The 20006-nt window shown below is 37.4% G+C and overlaps 1 protein-coding gene across 21 annotated transcripts in view; it reads left to right on the top strand.

Moving 5' to 3' along the window:
- The window catches only part of TSGA10 (testis specific 10), a 169443-nt gene that overhangs the window by 51675 nt on the left and 97762 nt on the right, over positions 1-20006 (top strand). The gene's annotated exons all lie outside the window — the stretch shown is intronic.

Here is a 20006-nt window from a genome sequence, read left to right as displayed (position 1 = left end):
TTTATAACTTTAAATTCTGTTCGGGGATATGAACAGTAAAAGAAAACACAAAGCACAGGTTTGGCAGTTGCTTAGAAAAAGGGTGATTTAGAATATAATGAAAAGCCATAACAGAGAAATAGGCGCACGTGATGGAACATCTATTAATTGAATGCAAGTACTATACTTAGCCTTTCCTATGTACTGGTATGGTTGCCGAAGATGTATCAATTGAAGCAGCCTACAGCAATAAGCTTGGGAGAATGAGTTTTTGAAGACCTCTACATGAGTGGTTTTACTTTTAGTATCTGTTGCTGTGAGAAACAGAGGTTCTACAGATTCAGTAAGGTTGAATTTCATTGCATCTATGAACATTGAAAAATAGTAATAGCTTAATATCTAGGTGATGGGTTGATCTGTGCGGCAAACCACTGTGGCACATGTTTACCTATGTAACACACCTGCGTGTTCTGCACATATACCCCGGAACTTAAAATAAGAAAGAAAAATAGTAGTTCACACTCCTATTAATGCCGAGATTACAGGCATGAGCCACCGGGCCTGGCCTTTCTTAACAAAAATTTAAGTGTATAATCCGGTATTGTTAAATGTAAGAACAGTATGGTAAAGCAGATCTCTAGAGTTTTTCATATTGCATAACTGAACCTCTGTATCCTTTGAACAGCACTTCCTATTTCCCCCTCCAGTCAATCCCTGGCAACTACCATTTTATTTTCTGTTTCTGAGTTTAACTATTTAGAGACATCTTGTAAGTGGAGTATTGAGTAGTATTTCTCTGATTGTCTTATTTCACTTAGCATAATTTCAGTGTTTGTCCACGTTGTAGCATATGACAGAATTTCCTCCTTTCTTGAGGCTGAATCTTTAGTTCTTTATCTTTTTGTTCCTTTCTCTCTCTCTCCTTTTGTTTTTATAATTCTTTGTTAATGTTAGCTCTCTTGATAGTGTCCCATATATCCCATAGGCTTTCTTCATTTCTTTTTACTCTTTTTTCTTTTTTATCCTCTGGGTATTTTCTAATGACCTGCCTTCGAGTTTACAAATTATTTTTTTCTACTTCATCTAGTCTACTGTTGATGTTCTCCAAGAAAGCTTGTCTTGGGCTGGGGACAGTGGCTCATGCCTGTAATCCCAGCACTTTGAGGGGCCAAGGGAGGAGGATTACTTGAGGCCAGGACTTTGAAATAAGCCTAGGCAACATAGCAAGACCTTGTCTCTACAAAAATAAAAGTATCTTTTTATTAACAGACGTTATTTATGTAGTCAGATTTATTCATCTTTCCCATTTGATTTATGCTTTTTTTTTTTTTGAGACAGAGTCTCACTCTGTCGCCCAGGCTGGAGTGCAGTCATGCGATCTCGGCTCACTGCAAGCTCCGCCTCCCGAGTTCACACCATTCTCCTGCCTCAGCAGGTGCCCGCCACCACGCCTGGCTGATTTTTTTGTATTTTTAGTAGAGATGGGGTTTCACGGTGTTAGCCAGGATGGTCTCAATCTCCTGACCTCGTGATTCGCCCACCTCGGCCTCCCAAAGTGCTGGGATTACAGGCATGAGCCACCGCACCCAGCCTAATTTATGCTTTTTTTTTTTTTTTTTCACCCAGCCTAATTTATGCTTTTTTTTTTTTTTTTAACTGAGAGAATATTTTTGTACCTTAAGATCATGAAGTTGTGTTCCTATATTATCTTCATATTTATATCTGTAATTTACCAGGAGTGTATTTTTTTTTTTTGAGACAGAGTCTCACTCTGTCGCCCGGGCTGGAGTGCGTGGCACGATCTCGGCTCACTGCAAGCTCTGCCTCCGGGTTTCACACCATTCTCCTGCCTCAGCCTCCTGAGTAGCTGGGACTACAGGCGCCCACCACCGGGCCTAGCTAATTTTTTGTATTTTTAGTAGAGACGGGGTTTCACCATGTTAGCCAGGATGGTCTCGATCTCCTGACCTCGTGATCTGCCCGCCTCGGCCTCCCAAAGTGCTGGGATTACAGGCGTGAGCCACCGCACCTGGCCCTACCAGGAGTGTATTTTTGTGTATGTTGTGAGGCAGTGGTCAAGTTTTGTTTTATTTTGCTTTTTAACACATGATTACTCAATTTTCCCAGTAATATTTGTTGAAAAGATTGTCCTTTACCCCTCTGCAGAGATGTTTTTCTTAAAAATAAATATCTGTGTATGTGTGTATTTCTAGGGTCAATAATCTGTTCCATTTGTCTTTTACATGGTTCTTGTACCATTACAAAACTTTCCGAATTACTATAACTGTAAAAGTGTTAAACCTATAAGAACAAATCTACCTTGTTATTCATCAAGAAAGTCTTGACTATTGCCGGCCCTTTGCATTTTCAATTTTCATATAAATTTTAGAGTGAGCTGGTCAAAGTCCACCCCGAAAAAGAAAAACACTATTAAGATTTTAATGGCATTGAGTTGAATCATAGATTAATTTTGAAATAATTTATTTTTATGTTATTTGAGTCTTCTGGGCCACCATAAACATTGTATATCTCTCTGTATTTTTCAGTTTTGCTCTATGTTTCCTATTTTTTGTGTGTAGAGAGGTCTTACATTTATTTTGTTAAATTCGTAGGTACTCAGTATTTTGAGATGATTTTAACTGTTTTTAAAAATTGTGGCTGTTATGTAAAAATAAAATTGATCTTTGTATTTTGGTGTGGTATCCAACAGTCCTGCTAACTTTTCATTAATTTTAATAACCCACCTACAGAAGTTTTTTTCATTTGTGTACATAAAATCATGTTATCCGCAAGTATTCTTTTCTTGCCTCTCTAATTCTTATACATTTTATTTTTCTTGCCTTGTTATATGTGAATTACTTCCAATTAACTATTAAATATATTTCTTGTAGGTTATTTGATAACTATGTAATATTAGATTTAAGAAAATTTTCTCCTATTTTTATTTTGCCCAGATACTAAAAAATCATACATGAATGTTGAAATTGATCTGATAATTTTTATTCATGTATTTAGATGGTCACATTATTTTTCTCCCTTATTCTGTTAAAATGTGAACTTACACTGATTAATTTTGTAATACTAAACCAGCCTACAGGGTAGAATAAATACAGATTGGTCATACTATATTATGCTTGTTACTTATTATTGGTCTATGTTAACTAATATTTTGTTTTGTATATTTACATCTATTTTTGTAATTTAGATTGGCTGATAATTTACCTTTCTTATGGCTTTATTTTATTTTGTTTTTTATTATTTTTGAGACGGAGTTTCACTCTTGTTGCCCAGGCTGGAGTGCAATGGCGCGATCTTGGCTCACCGCAACCTCCGCCTCCCAGGATCAAGTGATTCTCCTGCCTCAGCCTCCCGAGTAGCTGGGATTACAGGCATGCGCCACTACCCCCAGCTAATTTTGTATTTTTAGTAGAGATGGGGTTTCTCCATGTTGGTCAGGCTGGTCTTGAACTCCCGACCTCGGGTGATCCGCCTGCCTTGGCCTCACAAAGTGCTGGGATTACAGGTGTGAGCCATCACGCCCGGCTGTCTCTTATGGCTTTTTTAAATCAGATTTTGATATCAAGGTAATGTAAACTCATACTATAATACTCTTTTTAATTCATTTTTTCTTCTGTCATTTTGTGGAACAGTTTGTATAAGATTGGAGTTGTAGAACTTACCAATAAAGTCATTCGGATCGCTTGTTTAAGGGAAGGTTTTATTTCATTTATTTATTAAAGAAATAATTAGAATTTCCTTCTTATGCGAGTCAGTATATATATGTAAGCAGTTTTCATTTTGTCTAAATTTAAAAGGATGTTTAGTATAATGTTATTTATAATATCCTGTGAACATTTTAATGTACATAGAGTCTGTAGTTATTTCCTGTTTTTCTATTCTGCAATTGGTGGTTATTATTAGTTTTTTCCAAAGACCAACATTTTGCTTTGGTTTTGATCCTCTCTGTTGTTTGTTTTTATTATTTCATTACTTTTGTTCTTATTATTTCCTTTCTTCTATTTTTTTTAGATTTTTTTTTTCTTGAATTTTCTTCAAATGAATGTTTACATTTTTACTTTTTAGGCCTTTTTTTCTTTTTTCTTTTCTTTCTTTTTTTTTTTTGAGGCGGAGTCTCGCTCTGTCACCCAGGTTGGAGTGCAGTGGTGCAATCTCGGCTCACTGCATGCTCCACCTCCCAAGTTCACTCCATTCTCCTGCCTCAGCCTCCCGAGTAACTGGGACTACAGGCACCCGCCACCACGCCTGGCTAATTTTTTTTGTATTTTTAGTAGAGACGGGGTTTCATCGTGTTAGCCAGGATGGTCTTGAACTCCTGACCTCGTGATCCACCCACCTCGGCCTCCCAAAGTCCTGGGATTACAGGCGTGAGCCACCGTGCCTGGCTAGGCCTTTTTTTCTAATAGAAACATGTAAAGCTTTAAATTATCCTCAAAATACTTCTTTAGGTATATTCTGAAGGTTTTGATATTTACTATTTTCTATATAAAAATTTTTTGTCCTTGGAGACCTGTCAATTTTTTCATTATATATTTTGATGGTATGTTATTAGGTGCATATACATTTACAATTTTTCTATTACTAAGTGACTTTCTTTATCTCTACTCATGTTTCTTACCTCTTTGTGTGATATTAACATAGCTATACCAATTTCCTTTCGGTATTCATTTTCATGAAAAATATTTTCTTTTGCTGTCAACCTTTCAGTGTCCTTATGTTTTAGACATCTTTCACAAATAGCATGTGTTAAGTTTTTAAAATTTAATCTGACATCTTTTATATTTTAACTGGATCATTTGGTCCATTTGTATTTTATTTACTTATATCTTTGGGTTTAAATCTAATGTCTTATATACTTTCTGTTATTATCAATTATATGATTCTTTTCTTGCCTTCTTTTGGATTGATGGGGTATTTAAAAAATCATTTTATTGTTTTCTGTCAGCTTTAGAAATCATTCTAGATGTCATAAACTCATTTATTTATTATTCTTTTAGTGATTACCTGAGAATTGCAAGAACCTTAGAACAGTAACTCCATTTACCCATCTTAACTTCTGTACGATTTTTAGCCAAATATTTTAATAACACATATACATACATGTGTGTATAACTATATATATAAACTGAATAAAACACTTACTGTTGTTTGCTCGGTCAATATTCGTTTAGATTTACCTGTACATTTATTCTTTTCATTGCCCTTCATTCCTTTTGTTGCCTTTGAGTGATCTGGGGTCCTTTATTTTCTGTTAGAAAAATATCCTTTAGAATTTATTTTAGAATTTTGTCTGAATTTAAGTTTTTGGGGTCCTATATATATATATTTTCAGATTCAGGTCATTAATATGCAATAACATATGGTCAGTTTGATGAATGTACACAATTGTATATAACTGTGTAACCATGCTTTAAAAAAGATACAGAGCATTTCCTTCCCTCCAGATAGTTTCCTTATTCTCCTTTCCAGTCAGTTCTCCTCCTCCCCATTGCCTGACACTTATTACCATAGGTAAATTTTGCCTGTATCTGGGTTTCTTAGAGGGAGTCCCCGCTTTGCATGGTTTCTATATGCATTAATTTGGTTAGTAGGGTTTAGTTAAGTAATATCAGTTCTCTACCAACACAGTTTCAGTTACCAGAGTAATTACTGTGAGTAATCGCATTAAGTACAAACTTACTGATAGCTCTTTAATCTACAAATCCCTAAGAAAATAACAGATATAAATCATGACCAGTGACCAATCACATCACTTCTTTTAAAGTGTGTGGGTGATTGATCAGTGACATGTTAATCAGTTTATGCTTAGGTAGCAAAGTCTGTTGTTCTGTTGCCTCCTCATTTCCCAGTGATAAACGTGACATTTTATAAAATGGATAGTTGAAAGGGGGGAATTGGCCATCAAAGATGAAAATGCTACAAAGAAACCAAGAGTTATAACACTGGAAGCAAAATTTGAGTCAAGTGTAAAGGGAATTAAGGAAGAAATAGCTGTCATGGAAATGTTGACACTGCTGCCATTAAAAAGATTCTAGATATGCAGCCAGGGAAACTAATAAAGGCAACCTTATCAACATAAGTGAAGAAAGTGATTGTGACAAAAAGGATGAAGGCAGCCCAGTAGACGTGACATTGGCAAAAGCCATCACATTAAAAGAACTCTCAGAGATGTTTCATGCCATTAAAAGCATAAAGGGTAAAACACGGAAGCTGATCCAAACTTAGAAAGGTGTATAACAACTTGCCAAGACATAAAAAACATGCTTGCTCTGTATTTTGTTTTGATAAGAGGCGGCAAGCACTGTTCAAACTGCTCTTGATAAACTTTTTATAAAGAATAAAACATGTTAATTCTCAGTGTATCTAATGTTTTAATTTACAATGTACTCAATACTAGTTTTTTAAATTTTGCTATACACTTATAAATGACAGTAATAAAGTTATATTTTGACTTAAAATTTAAAAGTTTTGGAAAAATTATTTTTCTCATTGATTGTTAAAGATTACTTTGCCTGGACAGCTTGTACAGTCATTTTTTTGGTCCTGCATGGTTGTCAAAGTTGGGGCTGCCTGCATAGGTACTGATACAATATACTTTTTTTTGGCTAGGCACAGTGGCTCACACCTGTAATCCCAGCACTTTGGGAGGCTGAGGCTGGCAGATCACGAGGTCAGGAGATTGAGACCAGCCTGGCCAAAATGGTGAAACCCCGTCTCTACTAAAAATACAAAAATTTGCTGGGCGTGGTGGCGCGTGCCTGTAATCCCAGCTACTGGGGAGACTGAGGCAGGAGAATCGCTTGAACTAGGGAGTCAGAAGTTGCAGTGAGCCGAGATTGCGCCACTGTACTACAGCCTGGTGACAGAGCGAAACTCTGTCTGATCTTTTGTATTTCTGTGATGTCAGTTGTAATATCTCCCATTTCATTTCTAATTGAGCTTATTTGTATCTTCTGTCTTCTTTTCTTAGTTAAATCTCACTGAAGTATATACTTTTTTAAGTATAAAGTATATACTTTTTTGTATCTGGCTTGTTTCTTCCAATAGAATTTTTTAAAGAATCATTATCACTTATAAAAGTATTGATAGTACAATCTTTAATATTTCTAATATGAATCTTTTATTTTTTATTTTATTTTATTTGTTTAATTTCCATAGGTTTTGGGGGAACAGATGGTGTTTGGTTACATGAGTACATTCTTAAGTGATTTGTGAGATTTTGGTGCACCCATAGCCCAAGCAGTATACACTGTACCCAATTTGTAGTCTTTTATCCCTCACCCCACCTCTCATCCTTTGCCCTGAATCCCCAAAGTCCATTGTATCATTCTTATGCCTTTGCATCCTCATAGCTTAGCTCCCACTTATGAGTGAGAACATAAGATGTTTGGTTTTCCATTCCTGAGTTACTTCCCTTAGAATAATGGTCTCCAGTTCCATCCAGGTTGCTGCGAATGCCATTATTTCATTCCTTTTTATGGCTGGATTGTATTCCATGGTATATATATACTACAATTTCTTTATCCATTTATTGATTGATGGGCATTTGGGCTGGTTCCATATTTTTGAAATTGCTAATTGTGCTGCTATAAACATGTGTACAAGTATCTTTTTTGCATAATGACTTCTTTTCCTCTGGGTAGATACTCAGTAGTTGGATTGCTGGATCAAATGGTTTTACATTTAGTTCTTTAAGGAATCTCCACACTGTTTTCCATAGTGGTTGTACTAGTTTACATTCCCACCAGCAGTGTAAAAGTGGTCCCTTTCACTGCATCCCCACCAACATCTGTTGGTTTTTTATTTTTTTGATTATGGCCAATTCTTGGAGGAGTAAGGTGGTGTCACATTGTGTCTTTGATTTGCATTTCCCTGATCATTAGTGATGTTGAGCATTTTTTAATTTGTTTGTTGGCCATTTATATATCTTCTTTTGAAAATTATCTGTTCATGTCCTTAGCCCACTTTGTGACGGGATTGTTTGTTTTTTTATTGCTAATTTGTTTGAGTTCCATGTAGATTCTGGATATTAGTCCTTTGTCGGATATATGGATTGTGAAGATTTTCTCCCACTGTTTGTGTTTTCTGTTTACTCTGCTGAGTGTTTCTTTTGCTGTGCAGAAACTTTTTAGTTTAATTAAGTCCTACCTACTTATTGTTTTTGTTCCATTTGCTTTTGGGTTCTTGGTCGTAAAGTCACTGCCTAAGCCAATGTCTAGAAGGGTTTTTTCAATGTTATCTTCTATAATTTTTATGGTTTCAGGTCTTAGATTTAAGTGCTTGATCCATCTTGAGTTGATTTTTGTATAAGGTGAGAGATGACGATCCAGTTTCATTCTTCTACATGTGGCTTGCCAATTATCCCAGCACCATTTTTTGAAGAAGGTGTCCTTTCCCCTACTTCATATTTTTGTTTGCTTTGTCGAAGATCAGTTGGCTTTAAGTATTTGGCCTTATTTCTGCGTTCTTATTCTGTTGCATTCATCTAAGTGCCTACTTTTATATCAGTACCATGCTTTTTTGATAACTGTAGCTTTGTAGTATAGTTTGAAGTTGGATAATGCAGTGCCTCCAGGTTTGTTCTTTTTGCTTAGTCTTGCCTTGGCTATGTGGGCTCTTTTTTGGTTCCATATGAATTTTGGGATTGTCTTTTCTAGTTCTGTGAAGAAAGATGGTGTTATTTTGATGGGAATTGCATTGAATTTGTATATTGCTTTTGGCAGTAGGTTCATTTTCACATTTTTGATTGTACTCATCCATGAGCACGGGACATGTTTCCATTTGTTTGTGTCGTCTATGATGTCTTTCAGCAGTGTTTTGTAGTTTTCCTTGTAGAGATCTTTCACCTCCTTGGTTAGGTATATTCCCAAGTTGGTTTTTTTTTTCTTTGCAGCTATTATAAAAGGTGTTGAGTTCTTGATTTGATTTTCTGCATGATTGCTCTTGGTGTATAGCAGTGCTACTGATTTGTGTACATTGTGTATCCTGAAACTTTTCTGAATTCATTTATCAGTTCTAGGAGCTTTTTGGAGGAGTCTTTAGGATTTTCTAGGTCTACAATCGCATCATCAGCAAACAGTGACAGTTTGAATTCCTCTTTGCTGATTTGGATGCCCTTTACTTCTCTTGTCTGATTGCTCTGGCTAAGACTTCCAGTACTATGTTGAATAGAAGTGGAGAGAGTGGGCATCCTTTTCTTTTTCCAGTTCTTAGCAGGAATGTTTTCAGTGTTTCCCTGTTCAGTATTATGTTGGCTGTGGGTATGTCCGTAGATGGCTTTTATTACATTAAGGTATGTCCCTTTTATGCTGATTTTGCTGAGGGATTTAATCATAAAGGGATGCTGGATTTTGTCAGATGCCTTTTCTCCATCTATTGAGATGATCATGTGATTTTTGTTTTTTATTCTGTTTATGTGGTCTGTCACATTATTGACTTGCGTATGTTAAACCTTCCCTGCCTCCCTGGTATGAAACCCACTTGATCATGGTGGATTATCTTTTTGATATGCTGTTGGATTTGGTTAGCTAGTATTTTGTTAAGGATTTTTGCATCTATATTCATCAGATATATTGGTCTATAGTTTCATTTTTTGTTATGTCCTTTCCTGGTTTTGGTATTTAGGGTGATGCTGGCTTCATAGAATGATTTAGGGAAAATTCCCTCTTTATCTTGTAGAATAGTTTTAGTAGGATTGGTACCAATTCTTCTTTGAATGTGTGATAGAATTCAGCTGGTCCTTGACTTTTTTGTGGGCAATTTTAAATTACTATTTGAATCCCACTGTTAGTGGTCAGTTCAGGGTTTCTAATTCTTCCTGGTTTAAGCTAGGAGGGTTGTATATTTCCAGGAATTTATCCATCTCCTCTAGGTTTTCTAGTTTATGCGTGTAAAGGTGTTTGTAGTAGCCTTAAATGATGTCAGTTTTAATATCTCCCATTTCATTTCTAATTGAGCTTATTTGTATCTTCTGTCTTCTTTTCTTAGTTAAATCTCACTAATGGTCTATCAATTTTGATTATCTTTTCAAAGAACTGGCTTTTTGAATAATTTTTTTGTGTTTTTCGTTTCAATTTCATTTCATTTTGCTCTGATATTTATTATTTCTTTTCTTCTGCTGTGTTTGGGTTTGCTTTGTTCTTGTTTCTCTAGTTTCTTGAGGTGTGACCTTAGATTGTCTGTTTGTGCTCTTTCAGACTTTTTGATGTAGGCATTTAAAGCTATGAACTTTTCTTTTAGCACTGCCTTTGCTGTATCCCAAAGGTTTTGATAGGTTGTGTCACTATTATTGTTCAGTTCAAATAATTTTTAAATTTCCATCTTGATTTCATAGTTGACCCAGTGATCATTCAGGAGCAGGTTATTTAATTTCCATGTATTTGCATGGTTTTGAAGGTTCCTTTTGGAGTTGATTTCCAATTTTATTCAACTGTGGTCAGAGACAGTACTTGATATATCAAGACAGTATTTGATATAATTTAAATTTTCTTAAATTTATTGAGACTTGTTTGGTGGCCTACGATATGGTCTATCTTGAAGAACATTCCATGTGCTGATGAATAGAATGTATATTCTGTGGTTGTTGGGTGGAATATTCTGTAAATACCTGTTAAGTCCATTTGGGTATAGTCCTGTACTAGGGTATAGTTTAAATCCATTGTTTCTTTGTTGACTTTCTTTCTTGATGACCTGTCAAGTGCTGTCAGTGGAGTATTGAAGTCCCCCACTATTATTGTGCTTCTGTCTATGTCAGTTATTAGGTTTAGTAGTAATTGTTCTATATTTAAGATTGTGATACCTTCCTGTTGGACAAGGCCTTTTATCATTATATAATGTCCCTCTTTATCTTTTTCAACTGCTGTTGTTTTCAAGTTTGTTTGTCTGATATAAGAATAGCTATTCTTGCTTGCTTTTGGTGTCCATTTGCATGGAATGTCTTTTTCCACCCCTTTACCTTAAGTTTATGTGAATTCTTATGTGTTAGGTGAGTCTCTTGAAAGCAGCAGATACTTGTTCAGTGAATTATAAATTCTGTCATTCTGTATCTTTTAAGTGGAGCATTTAGGCCACTAAACATTTACATTCAATGTTTGTATTGAGATGTGACATACTATTCTATTCATTGTGCTATTTGCTGCCTGAATACCTTGGTATTTATGTATGTATGTGTGTATGTACGTATGCATGTATGTATTTACTTACTGTGTTGTTTTATAGGTCCTGTGAGATTTATGCTTTAAGGAGGTTCTGTTTGATGTATATTGAGGATTTGTTTCAAGATTTAGAGCTCGTTTTGCAGTTCTTTGTAGTGCTGGCTTGGTAGTGGTGTATTCTCTCTGCATTTGTTTGTCTGAAAAAGACTCTTTCCTTCATGTATGAAGCTTAGTTTCACTGGATACAAAATTAATGGCTGACAATTGTTTTGTTTAAGGAGGCTGAAGATAGGACAACAATTCCTTCTAGCTAGTAGGGTTTCTGCTGAGAAATTTGCTGTTAATCTGAAAGGTTTTCCTTTATAGGTTAGCTCATGCTTTTGCCTCACAGCTCTTAATATTCTTTTCTTTGTCTTGCCTTTAGATATCCTGATGACTATGTGCCTAGGTGATGATCTTTTTGTGATGAATTTCCCAGGTGTTCTTTGAGCTTCTTGTATTTGGATGTCTAGGTCTCTAGCAAGGCTAGGGAAGTTTTCCTCGATTATTCCCCCAAATACGTTTTCCATACTTTCAGATTTCTCTTCTTCCTCAGGATGCCGATTATTTTTAGGTTTGGTTGTTTAACATAATCCAAAACTTCTTGGAAGCTTTGTTCATTTTTTTAAAATTCTTTTTTCTTTGTCTTTGTTGGATTGGGTTATTTTGAAAATCTTGTCTTCAAGCTCTAAAGTTTTTTATTCTGTTTGTTCAGTTGTATTGCTGAGACTTTCCAGTGCATTTTGCATTTCTGTGTGTCCTTGATTTCCAGAAGTTGTGATTGTTTTTTATTTATACTACCTATTTCACTGAAGATTTCTTCCCTCATATCTTGTATCATTTTTTTTATTTCATTAAATTAGACTTTGCCATTTTCTGGTGCCTCCTTGATTAGCTTAATAACTGGCCTTCTGAATTCTTTTTCTGGCAAATCAGGGATTTCTTCTTGGTTTGGATCCATTGCTGGTGAGCTAGTGTGATTTTTTGAGGGTGTTAAAGAACCTTGTTTTGTCATATTACCAGAGTTGTTTTTCTTGTTCCTTCTCATTTGGGTAGGCTATGTCAGAGGGAAGATCTGGGGCTCAGGGACTGCTGTTCAGACTCTTTTGTCCCATGGGGTACTACCTTGATGTAGTACTCTCCCTCTCTTCCTAGAGGGATGTGGCTTCCTGATAGCCAAACTGTAGTGATTGTTATTTCTCTTCTGTATCTAGCCACCCAGCGGGTCTACCAGGTTCTGGGCTGGTACTGAGGGGTGTTTGTACAGAGTCCTGTGATACGAACCATCTTCTGGTCTCTCAGCCATGGATAGCAGCACCTGCTCTGGTGGAGGTGGCAGGGGAGTGAAATGGACTCCATGAGGGTCCTTGGTTGTATTATTGTTGTTTATTGCACTGGTTTTATGCTGGTTGGCCTCCTGCCAGGAGGTGGCAGTTTCAAGAGAGCATCAGCTATGATAGTATAGGGAGGATCAGGTGGTGAGTGGGGCCGCAGAACTCCCAAGAGAATATGACCTTTGTCTTCAGCTACCAGGTGGATAGAGGAAGACCCTCAGGTGGGGGCAGGGTTAGTCATGTCAGAGCTTAGATTCTCCTTGGGTGGGGCTTGCTACCACTGCTGTGGGGGATGGGAGTGTGGTTCCCAGGTCAACGGAGTTATGCTCCCAGGAGGATTATGGCTGCCTCTCCTGTGTCATGCAGGTCACTAGGGAAGTGGGGGAAAGCCAGCAATTACAGGCCTCACCCAGCTCCCATGCAACCCAAAAGGCCAATCTCACTCCCACTGTGCCCTCCCCACCAACAGCACCGAGTTTGTTTCCAGGCAGTGGGCAAGCAGGGCTGAGAACTTGCCCCAGGCTACCAGCCTCCCAGCTGAGAAAGCAAGCAGGGCTTTCAGGTTTTGTGCCACCCCTCCTGTCCACATCTGCACTTGAGCTTCACCTCTTTCCCTGAGTTCTGTCCAAGAAAGTTCACATTTGGTTGGAATTGTTACAAAATTCAGTTGGAAGTTTCCTTCTCCCTGTGGTCTTTTCCCAGTTCCTCTGGCAGCCCTCCCCAAGGACCCCTGTGAGACAGTGTCAAAGATGGCTTCCCTGGGGACTGAGAGAGCCCATAGGGCTCTTCCCGCTGCTTACTCTACTCCTGTATTTCGCTTGGCTTTCTAAAGTATCTCAGCTCCAGGTAAGGTCAAATCCTTCTCCCGTGATCCAGACCTTCAGTTTCCCCAGTGAAGTTGTGTGTTTGGGGGTGGATGATCCCCTTTTCCCACTTTCCCACTTTGGGCACTCAAATTATTTGGGCTGTCTCTCAGGTCCTGCAGGAGCAATCCTCTTCCTTCAAAGGGTCTGTGGATTCTCTCGGCTTTCCTAGTATGTTCCTGCTGTAGTTCTTGGAGCAAAAGTTCACAATGTGAGTCTCCACACACTGCTTTGTTTGAGTGAGAGCTTCAAATTAGTCCTGCCTCCTATCTGCCATTTTCCCCACCACAATCCTTTTTTAAAATTGTGAAGTAGTAGTCCATAGTATAGATAAACCACATGCTTTTATTAATACTTTGTTGATAGCTATTTGGATTAGTCACCCACTTTTAGCTGTAATTCATGAGTAAGACTGCTGTAAAATTTTTGCATATGCCTTTTTATGGGCATATGTTTTTATTCTCTTCAATAAATAAGAGTGGAATTATTGGGTTACATGGTAAGCATGCATTTAATTTCATAAGGAATGATCAGTTTTCCACGTGATTGTGTGATTTTACAGTCCCAGTAACAATTTATAATGCAGCCCTTTTAAATCAGGCCTCTCCGAGAGAATGAGATTTGAGTTCTAATTTGCTAAGATACCTATTGTATAGGTATAGTAGTCCCCTCTTATCGAGGGGGGATATGTTCCAAGACCCTCAGTGAATGCCTGAAACCACAGATATTAATACTGAACCCTATATGTACTATGTGTTTTTTCCTAAATATACATACCTATGATAATGTTTAATTTATAAATTAGGTGCAGTAAGAGATTAACAACAATAACTAATAATAAAATAGGGCAATTATAACCACATATTGTAAAAGTCATGTGAATGTGGTCTCTCTGTTTTCAGTTGACTGTGGGTAACTGAAACCACAGAAAGAGAAACCACAGATAAGAGGGGACTACTACACCGAATTCATCTCTCTTAGATTCATAGGAATCTAGAATTGTACTAGCTTTGGGCTATCCTTGAGAGAATTGAGAAAATAGTCACTGAATTAATTTTATCTAGTTCTTTCTCCCACAGAACCCCATGTGAGAAAGGTTTAAGAGTTTAATTTGTTCCATCCATATCCTTAGCAACATTTAGTGTTTTCAGTCTCTAATTTTAGCCATTTTACTGGATGTGAAGAGGTATAATTGTGTGGTTTTAATCTGTATTTTCTTGATTCCTAATGATGTTGAGTGCCTGTTTGTGTGCCATTTATATATCTTCTTTTGTTAAGTGTCTGTTCAATTCTATTGCTCGTTTTTTTGCTTGGTGGTTTTTATTGTTTATTTGTAGGCATTATTGTAGCTAGAAGCCATTTATCTGAAATGTATGATTTTTTTAAACTAGTCTGTGGCTTGTTTTTTGCTTGTAATTGCTTTGTTTTTGATGAACAAAAAATTTTAGTATTTCTTTTCCTAGAGACACTGTCTTATTCCGTCACTCAGGCTGGACAGCAGTGGTACGATCACAGCTCACTGTAGCCTCAAACTCCTAGGCTCCAGTGATTCTACTGCCTCAGCCTCCTAGGTAGCTGGGACTAAAGGTATGCGCTACCATGCCTGGCCAATTTAAAAAAAAAAAAAAAAAATTATTTTTTGTTGAGACGGCGTTTTACTTTTGTTGCCCAGGCTGGAGTGCAATGGTGCCATCTCGGCTTACTGCAACCTCTGCCGCCCGGGTTCAAACGATTCTCCTGCCTCAGCCTCCCAAGTAGCTGGGATTACAGGCATGCACCACTATGCCCGGCTAATTTTGTATTTTTAATAGTGATGGGGTTTCTCCACGTTGGTCAGGCTGGTTTCGAACTCCTGACCTCAGGTGATCTGCCTGCCTCGACCTCCCAAAGTGCCGGGATTACAGGTGTTAGCTACCGTGCCTGGCCTAAAAAAAACTTTTTTTTTTTTTTTGAGACAGAGTCTTGCATTGTCGCCCAGGCTGGAGTGCAGTGGCATGATCTTGGCTCACTGCAAGCTCTGCCTCCCGGGTTCACGCCATTCTCCTGCCTCAGCCTCCCGAGTAGCTGGGACTACAGTTGCCCGCCACCACACCCGGCTAATTTTGTGTATTTTTAGTAGAGACGGGGTTTCACCGTGTTAGCCAAGATGGTCTCAATCTCCTGACCTTGTGATTCGCCCTCCTCGGCCTCCCAAAGTGCTGGGATTACAGGCATGAGCCACTGCGCCCGGCCCCCAAATTTTTTTTTTTAGACGCAGGGTCTTGCTTGCTATGTTGTCCAGGGTGGTCTTGAACATGTAGCCTCAGTTTTTTGGTAGATTTTATAGGATTTCCTATGTAGATTATCATGTCACCTGTGAATAAAGAGTTTTGCTTCTTTTCTAATCTTAATGCCTTGTGTTTCTTTTTCTTTCCTTATTTACTTGGTAGAACCTCTGGTACAGTGTTCAACAGAAGAATGAGAATGGTCATCCTTGTTTTGTTCCTGGTTTTGGAAGGAAAGCGATTCAGCCTTTCATCTTTGTAATGTCAGCAATAAGCTTTTCATAAATGCCTATTATGAGATTGGAAAAGGTGTCTTCTCTTTGTAATTTGCTGAGTGTTCTCATTAAGAATGGATATTGGATTTTGTCAAATGCTTATTCTGCATCTGTTGATATGATCATAATTTTTTCTCTATCAGTCTGTTAATATGATGAGTTATTATTGATTAACTTTTAATTTTCAAATTGTAAACCCACCTGGCATGCCTGGGTAAACCCCACTTGGTCATAGTAGATTCTGATTTGGTTGGATTTGATTACCAGGATTGGTTAAAACTTATACATGTGTATGCTTTCTCCAAAAGCATTGTGATTTTACATTTTATGGTTAGGTTTTTTGTGTATGATGTCATGTAGTGGTCAGAGTTCTTTTTTTTCCACAAAAGAATACAATTGTGTTTTTTGGCTTGTTTTTGTTCATTTTATTTTACTTTTCAACTTTTAAGTTGAGGGGTACATGTATAGGTTTGTTATGTAGGTAAACCCCTGTCATGGGTGTTTGTTGTACAGAATATTTCATCACTCAGGGCAATGCAGTTGTTTTAGCACCAGTTGTTTCCTTTCCCCATTGGATTGCTTTGGTGTATTTATTGAAAATCGATTGACCATATATTTGTGGTCTATTTCTGTGCTCTGTATTCTGCTTTATTAGTCTGTTGATCCGTATACTAATGCCATACCATCTTGAATACTGTAGTAAGTCTCCAAGTCAGCTTTGGTAAGTCTTCTACATTTATTTCTTGTTTTCTATTTGTTTATCCTTCTACTGAAATTTCTTCAATTTGTTGTCAGTGTGCCAATTCATTTATCAAGTGTATCCATTCTACTATTTACACCATGTATTTTTTTAACTTCATCTACTACATTTCTCATAACTGTTATTTGTACCTTTTTTCCTTGTCTTTTTTCATATTGATAATATCTAGCAGTGTCTTTTCTTTAGTTTTTTAAATTTTTCTAGAACCTCCAAAAAAACTTTTTTTTTTTTTTTTTTTTTTTTTTTAAAGACAGGATCGCCCTCTGTTGCCCAGGCTGGAGTATAGTGGCACAATCACAGCTCACTGCAGCCTTGATCTTTCAGGCACAAGTGATTCTCTAGCCTCAGCCTCCCAAGTAGCTGGGACCACAGACATGTGCCGCCGTGCCTGACTAATTTTTAAAAACTTTTTTATAGAGATGGGGTCTTCCTGTGTTGCCCAGGCTGGTCTTGATCTCCCAGCCTCAAGTGATCCTCCCACATTGGCCTCCCAAAGTACTAGGACTACAGGCATGAGCCATCATGCCTGGCTTCTCCTTTCTTTTAAATTTTTTTGGGCTAATTAATTTTTTGGATGCATTTTTTAAATTAATTAATTAATTAGAGACAGAGTCTCACTCTGTCACCCAGGCTGGAGTGCAGTGATGCGATCTCAGCTCACTGCAACCTCCGCCTCCTGGATTCAAGCAATTCTCCTGCCTCAGCCTCCTGAGTAGCTAGGATTGCAGGCGCATGCCACTGTGCCCGGCTAATTTTTGTATTTTTAGTAGAGACAGGATTTCACCATGTTCAGGCTGTTCTCAAACTCCTGACCTCGTGATCTACCCGCCTTGGCCTCCCAAAGTGCTGGGATTACAGACATGAGCCACCGCTCCCGGCCTGGATGCGTTTATTCTAATATACCAGCTTCTGCTTGATTTTGTAATCAGTGTGTTTTGTTTTGTTTCATTTTTAAATGACTGACCTTCTCAAATGTCTTATAATTTTGGCCCTGGAACACATTTTCCCATGGAGATATAAGTTATTGTGTAAAACAATGCTTTTGGGTGGCTAACAATGTCAGCCTCTTTGAATTCATGGTATGGGGGGATGGGAGAGATGCTGATGCCATAAAACCACTATCACTTTCTGCCTCGTATACACCTGCTTTGTCAGTTTTTCACCCTTTGCTCCTCTAGATGAAGAGACATCAGGAGGCTCTATTAGTCTATTCTTGTGTTGCTATAAAGAAATACCTGAGTGTGGGTCATTTTAAAAGAAAAGAGATTTATTTTAGCTCATGGTTCTGCAGGCTGTACAGGAAGCATGGTGCTGGCATTTGCTTTTGGTGAGGGCCCGAGACAGCTTACCATCTTGGTGGAAAGCAAAGGGGGAGCCAGTGCATCACCTGACAAGGGCGGGAGCAAGAGAAAAGGGGAGGTCCCAGATTTCTTTGAACAGCCAGATCTCATGTGAACTAACTAGCGAGATCTCACTTATCACCAAGGGGATAGTGTTAAACCGTTCATGGGGGACCTGCCCCCGTGATCCAGTCATCTCTCCCCAGGCCCCACTTCCAACATTGGAAATCACATTTCAACATGAGATTTGGAGGGGACAGACATCCAAACCATATCAGATGCATTCCTTAACAGCCTCGGCTGCATATTGGAATCAAATGAGGAGCTTTAAAAACAATAGTGATGTTGATTCTCATTCCCAGAGATTTTAATTTAATTGGCATAATTGTGCAGCCTAACTCTAGGACTTTTTTTTGTTTTGCTGCTTTAAAATAATTTCATAATTTGTAGGAAGTTACAAAAATATACAGAGAAGTTGATGTGTACCCATCACCCACTTTCCCACAGTGATTACATTTTATATCACTATAGTACAATATCAAAGCCAGAAAATTGACATTGGTACAACGTGTGTGCATAGTTCTGTCATTTTATCACATATGTAGTTTCATGTAACTACTACCACATTCAAGACACGGAAAGTCTATTACTGCAAAAATATCCCTCATGCTACTCCTTTACAGTCACATCTCCTCTTCCCCCACCACGATCCCTAATATCTGACACTAATCTGTTTTCCAACTCTGTAATTTTGTCATTTCAAGAATGTTATAGAAATAGAGTCATACAGACATGATTTTCAAGATTCACTTGAAAACTCAGAATAATGCCATTGAGATCCAGCCAAGTATTAAATTTTGCTACTTTTTAATATTGCTGAGTAACATTCCATAGTATGAATGTACCATAATTTGTTCAGCTATTCACCTGGTGAGAGACATTTTGATTTTTTCCAGGTTTTGGCTGTTAAAAATAAGGTAGACCATATGCATTTAATATTAATTATTTGTAGGGCTCAATTCTCCATGTTATTTTTTGGGGGTGTTTTTCGTTTGTTTCTTTCCTCTGTTTCTCATGTCTCTGTTTTTGTTTTCCTGCCTTTTCATGGATTGACATTTTTTAGAATCCCATTTTTGATATCTGTAGTGTTTTTGAGTGTCTATAGATTTTTCAGTGGTTGCTCTGTGAATTGTACTTAGTTATCACGATCCACTGGTGTCACATTTTATCAGTTTGAATAAAGTATAGAAATCTTGCCTCCTTTTAAGTCCTTTTATCCTCCCCCATTTATAATTGTCTTAATAGATACAGGTTAATACCTCTTTAGTCTTGGATTTCATCTTTTATTAGGTATTATTTTGTTGAATATTGTCTTTATTCTTCCCTACTGGGATTTTGATTTGGTAAATATTGGACCTTCTTATTCTGTCTTTTATGTCTGTTAACCTCTATTTTGTATTTTTTCATTGTTTTATTTGTGCTCTAATATAGGACCTCTGATCTGTTTTTTTTCCCCAGTTTACCAGTTATCTCTTTCGCAGTGTCTATTCTCTATTTTCAACTTGTCCACTGAGTTTTGTAATCTTTAAAATTTTGATGTTAGTTTAATTTTGTGAAGTTCTATTTGGTTCTTTTCCAAATTTGTTGATTATTTTTTCTTTATATATCCTATTATTTTATGTGTTTGTATTTAAACACATGTATTTCTAAGTTTCTATTTGATAGTGCTGTAGTCTGAAGTTCTTAGGGATCTAATTTAGTTTGTGTGTCTTTTGACTCCCACTAAGGTTGGATTGTTTCTTGATGTATTTTTAAATTTTGAATTATAAGATCATTTTCCATAGGCCTTTGTCTGGGGTTAGTTCTGTGCTTGGGTTGAGAGCATGCCTCCAGAGTTTTGCGAGGGGTTCCTGATTATATGACCAATCGGGAACCAAATTTTATTTTGATGTCTTAGATTGAGATTACGACTCTTTGTTGT

The sequence above is a fragment of the Pongo abelii genome, chromosome 12 (genome assembly GCF_028885655.2).
Source record: "Pongo abelii isolate AG06213 chromosome 12, NHGRI_mPonAbe1-v2.0_pri, whole genome shotgun sequence".
NCBI classification, from domain to species: Eukaryota; Metazoa; Chordata; class Mammalia; order Primates; family Hominidae; genus Pongo; species Pongo abelii.
The sequence above is the reverse complement of the archived record's forward strand: the minus strand, read 5'-3'. Positions and strand labels throughout refer to the sequence as shown.